This window comes from Mirounga leonina, unplaced genomic scaffold (assembly GCF_011800145.1).
Source record: "Mirounga leonina isolate KUSES-001 unplaced genomic scaffold, KU_Mleo_1.0 Mir_150, whole genome shotgun sequence".
NCBI lineage: Eukaryota > Metazoa > Chordata > Mammalia > Carnivora > Phocidae > Mirounga > Mirounga leonina.
This window is the reverse complement of record NW_023270374.1, coordinates 27825860-27838806: the sequence shown is the minus strand read 5'-3', so window position 1 is coordinate 27838806 and position 12947 is coordinate 27825860.

Genomic DNA, 12947 nt, shown 5'->3' with positions numbered 1-12947 from the left:
CACTGGGTGGAAGGCTGGGCAACTCCCAACTGTGCAGGGTGTGGGCGGGCGGGTGAGCAGCCCAGATTCTGTGCGCCCAGGCTGCGGACGCAGTTACTTACCAACCAGGGAGCTACGTGCAGAGGGAAAATGGGAACCAGTCGGGAACCAGCAGGCGTCACCTCGGGAGCAGGCACTGGACCAAGGGCTGGCACACACATCCCTTCGGGCACGCAGTCAGAGGTGCTGGCAAGAAGCGGCAGCAGACGGGGGCCCTCCAGCACCAGGACAGACCCGGTTCTGGCCACCCAGCACCTGGCAGAGGGGGAGGCACCAGCGTCTGTAGAAATGGGGGAGAATGTCAGTGAGGAGGTGCCCAGGATAAACCCTCCACCCTGAGACCCCTGGACCGGCTGTAGGAGCACTGGGGAGGGAGACACTATGGAGCAATCATCATAGAAACCCAAGTGTTGTACAACGCTACATTTTCCCAAGCACTCTGGCATCCGGGCTCATGTGGGCCCGCACATTATTTTTCAGAGGCGTATTTACATGTCATGCATATTTACGATGCCTTTCCCACCACCCACAGAATCCCCACAGCAGCCAGGAAGCTGGGGTTCCAAAGGCTCCAATCCTCCCCACCACTGTCTTGCTTCTCTCTTCTTTTCCCTGGATGGGGGGGCGCTGCGGAGAGAGGAAAGGGGCTGGAGTCACACAGGCCTGAGTTCGAAGCCCAGTTCGAACTCACTGGGCGACCCTGGACAGGCAGCTGCCCCTGTCTGAGCCTCAGTTTCCCTGCTTGTCCCATGGGAATAAGAGCACCTCTTCTGAGGGGTGCTACAAGGACTGAGAAGGTCACTGTGGGGAGAACACCTGGCCTGGCGTATGTGCCTGAGAGAGACCCTCCAAAGACGCTTTGCCCCCGTCCCCTGCACTCAGAGCAGGAGGCCCTTCCCTGCATCACTGCGCACCACCTCCCACATAACACATCTTGTGCGAGCAGCAGAGGGAAGCCAGGTGTCCCTTTCCACCCACCTCTCCCGAAAAGGTGCCACTGCTCCTGCTTGGAACTTTAAATCAGCCAGAACCAGGCCCTCCTGGGAGAAGGAGGAGGCACCTCCACTCCACATCTCCCTCCCAGGAGCCTCTTGGATACCTTGGAAGCTCCTGCCCTCAGTCTCTCATTCTACAGGTGGAGAGACTGAGACACAGAGGAAACTGAGCTGACGTGGGGGGCAGAGAATGCAGGTGTGGGACTAGGATCCGAACCCAAGCTTTCCACCACAGCCCCGAGAGGCACAGTGCAGTAGGAACACAGAGAAAGGGCCAGCTGATGGTGAGGAAGGGTCACCTTCCTCTTCTGGTTATCCCAAGCACCTGGAAAGCCCTCTTAACCTCCCTGTATCTGCACCCACTCTATGCCAAGCCCATAACATGTGTTCCTCACCATAGCCCTACGGGGTTATCCCTGTTTTTCAAGGGGAGACAGTGAGGCTCAGAGAGCTTTAGCAATTACCCACAGGCACACACTGAAGATGATGAAGACTTGGATGCAACTCGGATGAAGACATCCAAGGCCAAGACCCAGCACTTAACCCCAATGCTGCCCTGTCTCCCCCTGTGGAAAAATCACCAACCAAGAAAAACAGGCATAACTGTCTGGACAAAAAATATTTAAGTAGCAGAAAAAGAAAATACCAAATTTTAAAGGAATTCTGAATCAGTGAACACAATTCTTAAAGATGCATACAAGATTTCAAGATACACCACGGGGCGTGAAAATGGCCAGTGCATGGAAATCCAGTGCTTGGGAGGATGCATTCTCGAACACATTGTCAGTTGTAGCCAAGATCAGCCAGAGCCAAAGCAGAGGGAGAAGTGGTGATAGCAGAGGAAGGTGTCCTATGCAGGGCAGGAGGGTAGGGGCCCTGATCTGGGGGATCCCCCCCACTTCCTTGCTGCAGGACCAGAACATGTCACCTCCCAGAGTCCCCACTTTACAACAGGTGGGAGAAGCACACAGGACAGCCTCTTAGGTCCCTGCAGCTCTGATGGTATTTAAGATTGGGACTTCCAACAGGGATGAACCTCGTGAACATTATGTTAAGTGAAAGGAGGCAGTCACAAAAGGCCACATGGGGTATGATTTCACTTATACAAAATGTCCGGAATAGGCAATTCTGTAGGGACAGAGAGTAAATTAGTAGTTGTCAGTGGGGGGGCTTGGGAGGGGGTGACGGCTAAGTGGTTCATGGTTTCTTTTTAGAATAATGAAAATGTTCTAAAATGGATTGTGGTGATGGCCGTACAACTCTGAATATGCTAAAAACTGTCAAATGGTACACTTTAATTGGGTGACTTGCACAGTATATAAATTCTATCTCAATAAACCTGTTAAAACAATCCAACACTAACAAATATTCTGCAACTTCCAAATGGGCAGCCATCCTCTGGGAGCATGCAGTCCCCTCAGCATTCTTCCACTATGGCCTGGAAACCAAGGAGTATTTTCCTAAGAAGCCCCCCACACCCCCGCAGACCCTCTATCCCAGAGGCCTTTGCACTTCACATTCAACCTCCTCCAGGAAGCTCTCCCTGACCTCCCAACTATGTCAGGTCCCTGGTTACTGGCTCCTAGGGCATCCTGGGTTTCTCCTTCTCGCCACTTATACTGACAGAAGAAAATCGCTTCCATGATCACTGGTTGACACTGCCTCCTCCATCAGACTGGGAGCTCTAAGAGGGCAGGGCCGTCATCATTGGTCATCACTGTCAACAGTGCAGTGCCTGGCATACAGTAGCTGCTCCAGAAATGTCTGCTGATTGAATGAGTGAATCAAAATTCTGGATCCTTTAATGGACACCTGGCTTCCGGTCCTGGCTCCACCACATTCTGGCTGAATGACCCTGGGCATGTCACACAACCTCCGAAAGTCTCCACGTCTCCTTCAGAAAGTAGCCAGGGATAACGGGCGAACGTATGATGGGATAAAGGGATAATGGACATGGAAAGTACTTTATGCAGTGTCTCCTCCCACAGCACCCCTATTTCAGTCGAAGGAACCCACTCCGGCCTGAGCCTCTCTTAACACCTCTCTCTCCCTCAGCCTCCACATCCAAGCCATCAGCAACTCCTACTGGATCCACCTTCACAGCGTATCAAGAAGCTGATGCACCCCCTGCATTGCTACCAGGCTGTGGACAGAGCCATCATCATCTCTTGCCTGGATCAGTCATGTCCTCTCGTCTCCTGCTTCTGCCCTTGCTCCTGACACAGAAGCAAGAGGAATCAGGTTGAAACACAAGTCAGACCCTGCCCCTCCTCTGCTCTAAGCCCTCCATGGCCTTACTTTACCTCAAGTAAAAGCTGCTGGCCCTACAGACGCGACAGGTGACCCCCTCCACCACCTCCAATTCTCCCCTTTCCTCTTTGCCCACTTCCCCTTGCTCCAGCCTCACTGGCCTCTATGCAGTTCCCCAAATACACCAGGCATATTCCTGCCTCAGAGCCTGCGCCCCTGCTCTTCCTGTGCCTGGAATGTTGGTCGCCCAGATGTCTGCGCGCCCTACCCTCTCACTTCCTTCAGGGCTTTGCTGAGACCTGACCTTGTCAACGAGAGGCGGTTCAGCAGAGCAGCTAAGACTCTTCACTGAAGAGCATGGGCTTGAGGTAAAATTCTAGGCTCTGCCAGTTACACCCCTGAGCGACCTTGGGCAAGTTTCTTAGCTTCTCCGTGACTCAGTTGCTCCTTTCCACAATGGGCATAATTACAGCAGCTTCCTCATAGAGCTGCTGTGGGGCTTCCATGATTCAGTGAATGCGACCTCCTCGTGGGCGGCTATCATGACCCCCTGACCGCTCCCCGCACCGTGCCCTGCGCCCCACCCACCCTCTCTGCTGCCCTCCTTGCACACGTCACCATACAACAGCGGACGTGAATGAGGATTGGATCCCGCTGATCGCCTGCCCCCTCCCACTAAAATCCGGGCCCCACAAGGCAGAGAGTTTTGTAGATTCGGTTTATTGCCAGAACCCCAGTGCCTAGCCCAGCACCTGGTGTGGAGGTGCTCAGTGAAGACTTCACTCAACAAATATTTTCAAGGCTGAATAAATATTTATTGACTAAGTGTCACAAGCTCTGGGGTTCCCTGTCCTCAGACATTTCTGTCTCCAAGCCAGCCTGTCCCTCAGAGCTCCCAGGTCCGCCCAGCCAAATTCCTACCAGTGGCTCGGCCTGCTGCCTTGTGCATACCTCAGTGTACGTGTCCATGGGCCCTGTTTGTGACCTTCCCCAGAGACCTTGCTCTCTTCCAGCATTATCTAACTTGGTACCTGGAACCACCTCCCCCTCTTTGGTAGCCAAGAAGCCAAGAGGCTCTCATGCCCCTTCGTCCTTCTTCTCGCTTACCCCTTTGTATGCAAAACCCTAGACCATGTCCTATTTTTTGGAAACCTCCTATACGTCTCTCAAATCCCCTTCTCTTTATCCCAAATCACTGCCCATCCTGGCCACCATGATCTCTCGTTCAGCCTGCTGCCTGGCCTCCTCCTGCTGCCTGCTGCCTCCCTGGGTTCACCTTCTGTGCTATAGCCAGGAGGATCTCTTCAAAACACATGGGGAAACAAATGAAGCCTGGCTCTGCAGGCTTGAAAAGCCCAGATCCTCACTGACTCAAAACAACAAACTGACCAGGGCCTTTCAAGAGAATTCACCCCAGCGCACCTCACATAATGAAAGGCCTCCCCAACTTCGCCACCCCAGGCCCAGGTAAAATGGTATTTGTTGTACAAAAATTTAATTTACCAAATGGATTTGCACAGGACCCTTTAGCTCAATAAATATTTGTGGAGTGGAATTGAAATTAAAAAATAGTTTGGGCGCCTGGGTGGCTCAGTTGGTTAAGCGACTGCCTTCGGCTCAGGTCATGATCCTGGAGTCCCGGGATCGAGTCCTGCATCGGGCTCCCTGCTCAGCAGGGAGTCTGCTTCTCCCTCTGACCCTCCTCCCTCTCATGCTCTCTGTCTCTCATTCTCTCTCTCGCAAATAAATAAATAAAATCTTTAAAAAAAATAGTTTAAAAAATAGCATTTATAGAGTCCTACAGGCACGGGGGGCTTCCCACACCCCCCATGTCTGGTGTTCTCCTCTCTGCAAACCAGGCAGGTGTTGTTTGACTCCAGTTTCCGGATGAGGTAAATGAGGCCCAGAGAAGGGAGGTCACTTGTCTGAAGTGACACAGTTCCCAGATTCCCCCGGAGTCCTCCCAGGCCCTGGAGGCTGTGCAGCTGGGGCAGCGAGGCTGGAGTGTCGTTGGCCAGGGCAGAGGAAAGGCGTTGACCCTCTTGTTCTCTAACTGCCGGCCACCGGCCTGAGCCCTCAGAGCCCACGGACCTTACTTGTCCATTCCCTGCTCCCTGCCTTTGCCTGTGTGGTTTCCCTGCTCAGGGTAACCACTCCCCAGGCTGGTCAAAACCAGCCTGCCACCCTTCACGGTCACTTCCAGCACTGAATCTCCTGCCTGTACCCGCTCCTCATTGGCTGCCTCCAAACACACCACCTGCAATGATTTATGGATGTTCTCACCATGGCAGGGCACACGTCCCTCCTGGCTCTTCTGCCCCCAGGGACCATCGTTCCGCTGCCTCCTCTGAGAACTCGTCCTCCGACCCTCAGTCCTGAGTCCACGCTGACCTCCCCAGTCTCTCTGTGTGGCCTGACCTTGCCCCTGAACCTGACCAAAGCTCACCTCCCCAGCTGCCTCCTGGACTTTCTCTCCATTGACCCCTCAGGCCCCCATGTCCAAAAAGGACCTCTTCCCCTCCTCCCCCCAAACCACTCCTCCCTGATAGTGCCAGGGTCTTCCCAAGCCTCCAAGCTAGAAACTTGGACATCACTCTGGACCCCTCCCTGCCCCTCAGCCCTCCCAAGCCTTGCTGATTCTGCCCCGAGATGTCTGTCAAACCACTGCTTCTCTCCAAGCCCACTGCTCTGTGCTGGGTTCGGGCCCCCTCCCCGCTCAGGGCATCTGAGTACAAGCCACTCATCCACGCACACAGCCGTCCATGCCACCCACTTTCCCAACCATCCATCATCTACTTGCCCCTGACTCGCCATCCATCCACTCTAGCCATCGCTCCATTTACTCACTCACCCACCCTCCCATCCACCACCCATAATTTACTGAGCCTTCTAGTGTTCCAAGCTGGGTGCTGTGACTCAAGGATGACTTAGACCCAGCCCTTGGCCTCCAGATGCTCACACCAGAACTGGGTCTTGAGGGTGAATACGAATCTGTGGGGGGTGCAGGGAGGGTGGGGAGGGCATCTAGGTTGAGGGAGGAGCAAGGGCACAGGCACAGGAAGGAGACACCTAGGGTGTCTGAGACACTTAACCAGACAGGTGAGTGTAACAGAGCTAAAGGTGGAAGGGCCAACTGAGGCTGGCTCTGCAAGGGCCTTCCAGACCAGGTAAGGAGTTTGTACTTTATCCAAAGCATGGACTCGAGATACACAGCCCGGTCAGACCCCAGCCAGCTCTCTCACATAGTAGCTGTGACCTTGAACAAATGACCGCAATGCTCCCCATCTGTAAAATGGGAATAATGATATACCTATTACAGAGGACTAAATGAGCTAATGCATACACATATTATGTCTCTTAGCAAAGTTTCTAGTATACAGAAGATGCTTAGCAAATATAGTCACTATTATTGCTCATATTTTACTCATTAATATCCTCCAGTCAGCTGGTAGACAATAGAGTGCTTTACAGAGAGAAAGTTCATGCGAATCTAGACTGCAAAGCCACCTCCTCAGCAGCGGGAGGATCTGGAATGAGCTTTATTGCCCCTGCCCAGGATTGCCCAGGCCCTGGCCAGCCCCAGCGTCACCAGCTCTAGCCCTGCCCTCCTCTGCGGACTGTCCCCAGCCAACCAGGCCCGTCCCTGCCCCAGACTGGCTCCTGAGCCCGGATGAATTCCAGCATGTCTTGCCCCAAGTTTTGAGGAGCATAGGTAGTTGAGCTCCAAGATCTAAGGGCCTGGGCGGGCTTCCCCACCGAGAGCTTTCTGACCCGTGCAACCTGTTCGCTCTCTCACTCACACAGCTCTAGGGGACGGCTCCCGCTCCTCGTGGAGTGGTGAGAAGCCCTTTCCACAGCTCTCTCCTCTCACCTTCAGGGCCCTGCACTGGAGTACGTCCGCCCATTCTGCAGACAAGAATACTAAGCTTCTGAGAGGAGAGAGAAGTGCCTTTACTTCAGTCTGCACAAGTAACCGCTGAGCAGGGTTCCAAACTCTGGCTGGTCTGTCTCCAGAGCCCCAGCTCTCTCCCTGAAATCTTGGAAGCACCACTATCCAAACCCCCAAATTAGCAAGGCCCAAGATAATGCTTGGACATGAATTTTCAAGGTACTGAGGGACTGTCTGCAAGGATGGAGATGTTCTCACGTACACTGTCCAATAGTAGGCACAAGCCCCACGTGGCTACTGAGGGCCCCAAATGTGACCAGTACAACTGAAAAATTGAATGTTTAATTTAATTTTAATATTAATTTTATTTTTTAAATTAAAAAAATTTTTAAAGATTTATTTTTTATTTTTTATTTATTTGACAGAGAGAGAGAGAGGGAGAGAGAACAAGCAGAGGGAGTGGCAGGCAGAGGGAGAGGGAGAAGTGGGCTCCCTGCGTGGGACTCGATCCCAGGATCCTGGGATCATGACCTGAGCTGAAGACAGACGCTTAACTGACTGAGCCCCCCAGGCGCCCCTAATTTTAATACTAATTTCATAGCCACTCATTGCCTGTGGCTGTCCTATTGACTAGCACAAGACAGCTGTTAGCAACCTCACTGAGATGCCCTTCCAGATGCTCACACTTCTTAAGCCACAACTCACAAACCATTTTGTCATTTCGTTAGCCAGATTTCTACCCTGTACCACCTCATCAGGTGGTACTGAAGCTGCCCAGCATCCACAAGTTAACTGCGTCTTTATAATTCAAGGTCATTCAAGAACTAGTTGCCCATCTCCTGCTCTGCTCCAGGCACCAAGCCAGACGTGGAAAACTGACACACTTGTCCCCCTCCCCAAGGAGCTCAGTCTAGTGGGGGGACACGTCCTACACTAGGGTCTGTGACAGAGCAGATGGGTGCAAGCACAAGGTTTATACACAGTCTGGAGAGCCAAGAGGACAGAGTAACTAACTTAGTGGAGGAGTCCAGGGAGGCTGCCCAGAGAAGGGGACACTGACATGGTGTCCCGGCATCTTACAGCCTGGAAGCCACATTCACGTCCACAGTCTTTGGTGCCTCCCTATCGCCCCGAGGGGGAGTTCGGCCTGGCCTGGATTCTGGTTTTCTGTGCACTAGATTCACATCAGCACACACTTCTGGAATGAGCACTGAGTGCGGGCCATAGCCTGAAGCCTTGAGATGTGGAAGCTGAGACCTCCACAATGAGTGATGGCAGAGCCGGCTCAGACTCCCAGGCCAGTGCTCCCCTGAATCTTCCACCGGTGCTTCTTTGGAGGGTTCACCCAGGACCCAGCCAGCAGGTGCCCAAATTTGTTTCCAGTCGAGGACTTGGAAATTCGATAGTCTCTGAATCCTCTGAAGGTCCAGTTTTGTGAACCCCCAAACTTTGTGGCAGCTCTGATGGGACCCAGTGGCCTGTTCACTGGCCATCTGGCCTCTCCTTGGCCTGGCTGACTTCCGGAGGCCTTGGGAGATCTTCAGTTTAATGACATCTCCCCGTAATGCCTTCCCTTCTACTCGGCACTCTCAGGGCCCATGTGTGCCTGCCCTACTTTTCCTTTCTCTGAATCCTTCTCTGAGCTCAGGGTTGGTTCATTCTGTCCTCCTTTGCACTCCCTGCAGGCGCTCCTGCCTGTGGGGCCCAGGAAGCTCCAGCCCTGCCATCCCCCCTCGTTAACCCTGAGCCCAGATGGTCCCTCGTGCAAAGCCTTGACTGGCCTGGAACCCCTCTGATTCCTCACGGTGCCTTTGGAGAAGGCAGGGAACACTGTGTCCCACAAACATTTCTTGAGCCCCTCGTTTGTGTGTGGCCCCAAGCCGGGCCAAGCTGAGAGCAAGGAGATGAATGAGTCAGTGGAAGTGGCAAATATGTAAATAGCACAGCAGTCCAATGTGACAGGAGCTGCCGTGGAAGGAGGCCCAGGGGCCCCCAGGAGCCCTGACCAGCCTGATTAGAAAAATACCAAAAAGGAGGTGAGACTCGGGCTGGGCCTCGGAGGATGCATAGGAGTCTACTAGGCGGACAAAGCGCGGAAGGGAGTTGGTGGCAGGAGGAAGAGAGACAAAGCGTGCCATTCTGGGGAACTGTGAGGAACTCTATACAGGTGCGGGGGCTGGTGTCTGGGCTCTGGGGAAGAAGGGAAGGAGGGGAAGGGAGCCAGGGCTGGAAACACAGGTTGGGACTTGATCACGAGGGTCCTGCATTTCCAGTCCATGGAGGGTGGCCTTTACCCCAGGAGCAATGGGGAGTCCAAGGGCTCAGCAAGTTTGAGTGGGAGCAAGATCACCCAGCAGCTATGTGGGGCAGCCTAGAGGTGGCCGCTGTGGTCTGGGTGATTGCTGACAGGGGTTTATCTAGGACAGGGGCACTGGGGCTGGGGGCCAGCAGATAGAACCAGGAGACAGACTGTAAGATGAATCAGACTTGGGGCTGATTAGATGTGGAGGATGAGGTAGAGGGAGGAGTCAGGGATGACTTCCAGGTTTCTGCCCTGAGTGACTGTGGGGATATATTGAATACTTAGCTTCTGGTTATAATACCATAAATACTTTGGGCTTGTGGGCCATTTGGTACACCAAAGCTGTCAAAGACAATACATAAATGAATGGGTATTGCTGTGTTACAACAACAATTTCTTTTATAAGAACAGGTTGGCCATGGCCAGAGTTTGCCAACCTCTGAGCTATAAATAACAATAACAACAACAACAACAACAAAAGCCATCTCAAACTTTAACAAGAAAATGGGTTAACCCACATAACTGAAAAAGTTCAGAATTTGGGTGGACTCCAGGCACAGTTCAATCAGGGTTTTGATTTTGCCAGAGCTTACGTGTCCCGAATTGCAATCCTCTGCTATTCCGGAGTCAACCCATTTTTGCTGGTAAAATAACTTTTTTTTTTTAAAGATTTTATTTATTTATTCATGAGAGACAGAGAGAGAGAGAGAGAGAGAGAGAAGCAGGCTCCCAAGGAGCAGGGAGCCCGATGTGGGACTCGATCCCAGGACCCTGGGATCATGACCTGAGCTGAAGGCAGACGCTTAACCATCTGAGTCACCCAGGTGCCCAAATAACTTTTATTTTTAAGGTTAACGAACACTCCATGAAGACTTGTAGGTGAAGGTTCATAACAGCATTACTCGTAATGGCCAAAATTTCAAATGCCCATCAACTAGTGAACAAATAAACAAAATATTATATATGTATTATGTTATATACATGAATACGTATGTACAAATGTTCTCTCTCTATATATATCTCGTAACATGGACCGTTACTCAGCGTTAAGAAGGAATGAAGCACTGACAGGGACAACAACAGAGGGATGGACATAAAAACCAATATGCTGAGTGGAAGAAGCTAGACCTAAAAAAGTCTACACATGTTCCCATTTAAATGAACTTCCTAGAAAAGGCAAAACCAAAGAGACAGAAAGCAGATCAGCGGTTGCCTGGGGCCTGGGATAGGAGTGGGCACTGACTGCAAACGTGCCCAAGGAAATTTTGGGTTGTGGTAACGGCTGTATACTGTATACATTTATAAAACTCACAATGAACTTCAGCAAACTTTATGGCATATCAACTATACCTCAATAAAGCTGTTTTTTAAAAAGGCTGATGGGGACAAAGGGGATGTTGCAGCATGGCCACCAGGGTCCGCCCAGAGGACAATGGTGCCACTTACTCACCAGGGGACAGAGTGGCAAGGGCAGGCCTGAGGGCAAGTGCCAAGGTCACTCTGGACACCCTGGGTAGGAGGCGCTTCTGGGGCATCGGAGTGATGTCCAGGAGAGCTCTGGGGAAAGGCCAGGGACAGAGCTGGGGGTGTGGGGACTGTGGGTAATCAGAGGGACACCGGAGCGGTGGCAGTTGAGTCCCCTGGAGAGGGTGTGGCCTGAGAGAAGGTGCGGGGACAGAGCCCTGAGAAAGACATTTGGGGGACCAGTGGAGGAGGAAAAGCTGCAAAGGCTGGGATGCAGCAGCCAGGGAGGCAGGGCTACCGGGGCCCAGCGCGCCGGGGAGAGTGCGCTGCCCAGAGCCTGGGGCAGGTGCGCATGAGAAGTGGCCACCAGGTGAACCACAGGAGGTCCCAGTGGCTTTGGTGAGAACAAGGACCATGGAGGGGTGGGATGTGATGCAGGCTGCGGAGGGTGAGGAATAAACGAAGTCGGGGAGCATCGTCAAAACCCCTGAGAAGCTCAGCTGGGGGGAGAAGGAGGGAGAGCGGTGGCTGGGGCAGTGCGGAAGCAGCGGGTCAGGGAGGATGGAGACAGAGGACATGGTCTACAGTCCTGCCAGGTGTAGCTGGGAAGAGGAGACGCGGCAGTGTGGGGGCAGATGCAGCCATTCCAAGCTCCATCACACACGCCTGGAACCAGGCAGCCTGCCCCGAGGCCCGGGGAGATGGCTCTCAGTCTCCCAGGTGTTGGTGTTCTGGTCTTTTCTCCAGCCCCCACCCCCACCCCCCCAGAGGGCCCTGGCCCTCTGAGACAAATTCTGTGTGCGCTTTGCATGAAGTATCAGCGGGAAAGCTCTCGGCATTACCTGCACCTAAGCTCGGGCCTCTCCTCCTCCAGCCAGATAACCCAGATGCCCACCCACCCAGAGGGCATGGGACAGGTACCTGTCAAGGGCCTCCTATTTTTCCAATTTCACAGTGTTTAGGTTGCTCTTCCCCACAGCCCTGACAGGTTGTCATCATTACATCCATCTAGCTGACAGAAAGAATGAGACTCAGAGAGGTTGAGTGGCTCACCTAAGGTCACACAGCAAAATGGGTGGTAGAAGTGGGGCTGGCACCCAGGTCAGCCTGCCTCAAGAGCCTGCTCCTTTTGTCCCACAGACCCTTGACAAAGGGCGTGAAAACAAAAAAGGAGGGTGGGAGGGATGAGGGAGGGCAGGGCAGTGTTCCGAACTGCAAAGGGCTGGACCCAGGTTCCAGCCTCAGATCTGCCCCAGCTCTTGTGGCCGCGGCAAGTCACTCTCCCACACAGGCCTCAGTTTCTCCAGCTGCACAATGAGCTCTTAAGGCCCTCGTGGCTGCCCCACACTGAGTTCTGGGACCAGGTGCTTACTGGAGACACTTCTGCCTTCTATCGTAGAAACAAAAAAATGTCCCTAGCAAGGTCAGCAGCAGACAAAGGCGGTAGTGTTGGGGAGAAGGCAGAGGGGGCTACTCTATCATGCTGGGCCCTGGGGGAGCCTCATCAGAAAATACAGCCCAGCTCAGCCCAGATGCTGGTTCAGCCACTTTGCTGGAACAAAGACTCAGCTTGAGGTCACGGTGCTGCTTCCAGGAACCACCCCCTTCTCAGCCATCCCAGCAGGACCTGCCACCGGCTACACAAATCCCTCCTCTTCTTGGCTGTGGCTGCCCTATCTGTAAACCCCTCCAGAGAAGCAGCTCTCTGGGCCAGCTTTCTTCCCACCCTCAGCTCTGAGCTCACCAGGACCCCTGCCTACCCCTCCTCCCCGTCTCTCACAACAGCAGGTCCCCTGGAGCCTCCTGGCTGTCCCAGCACCTCCACGGGAGATGGCTGAAGGATGACCCATTAGAGTCAGAGTCAAGATCTTCCAAAAGGAATCAGAGGCCCAGAGAGGGTAGGTGTCTAAGCAAGGCCACACAGCAGACATGGGGGGCCAGCACAGAACCTGAGCCTCCTGACTCCCTAGCTCAGTTCTGTGGCCCCTTCCAATGGTTTTTATGACAG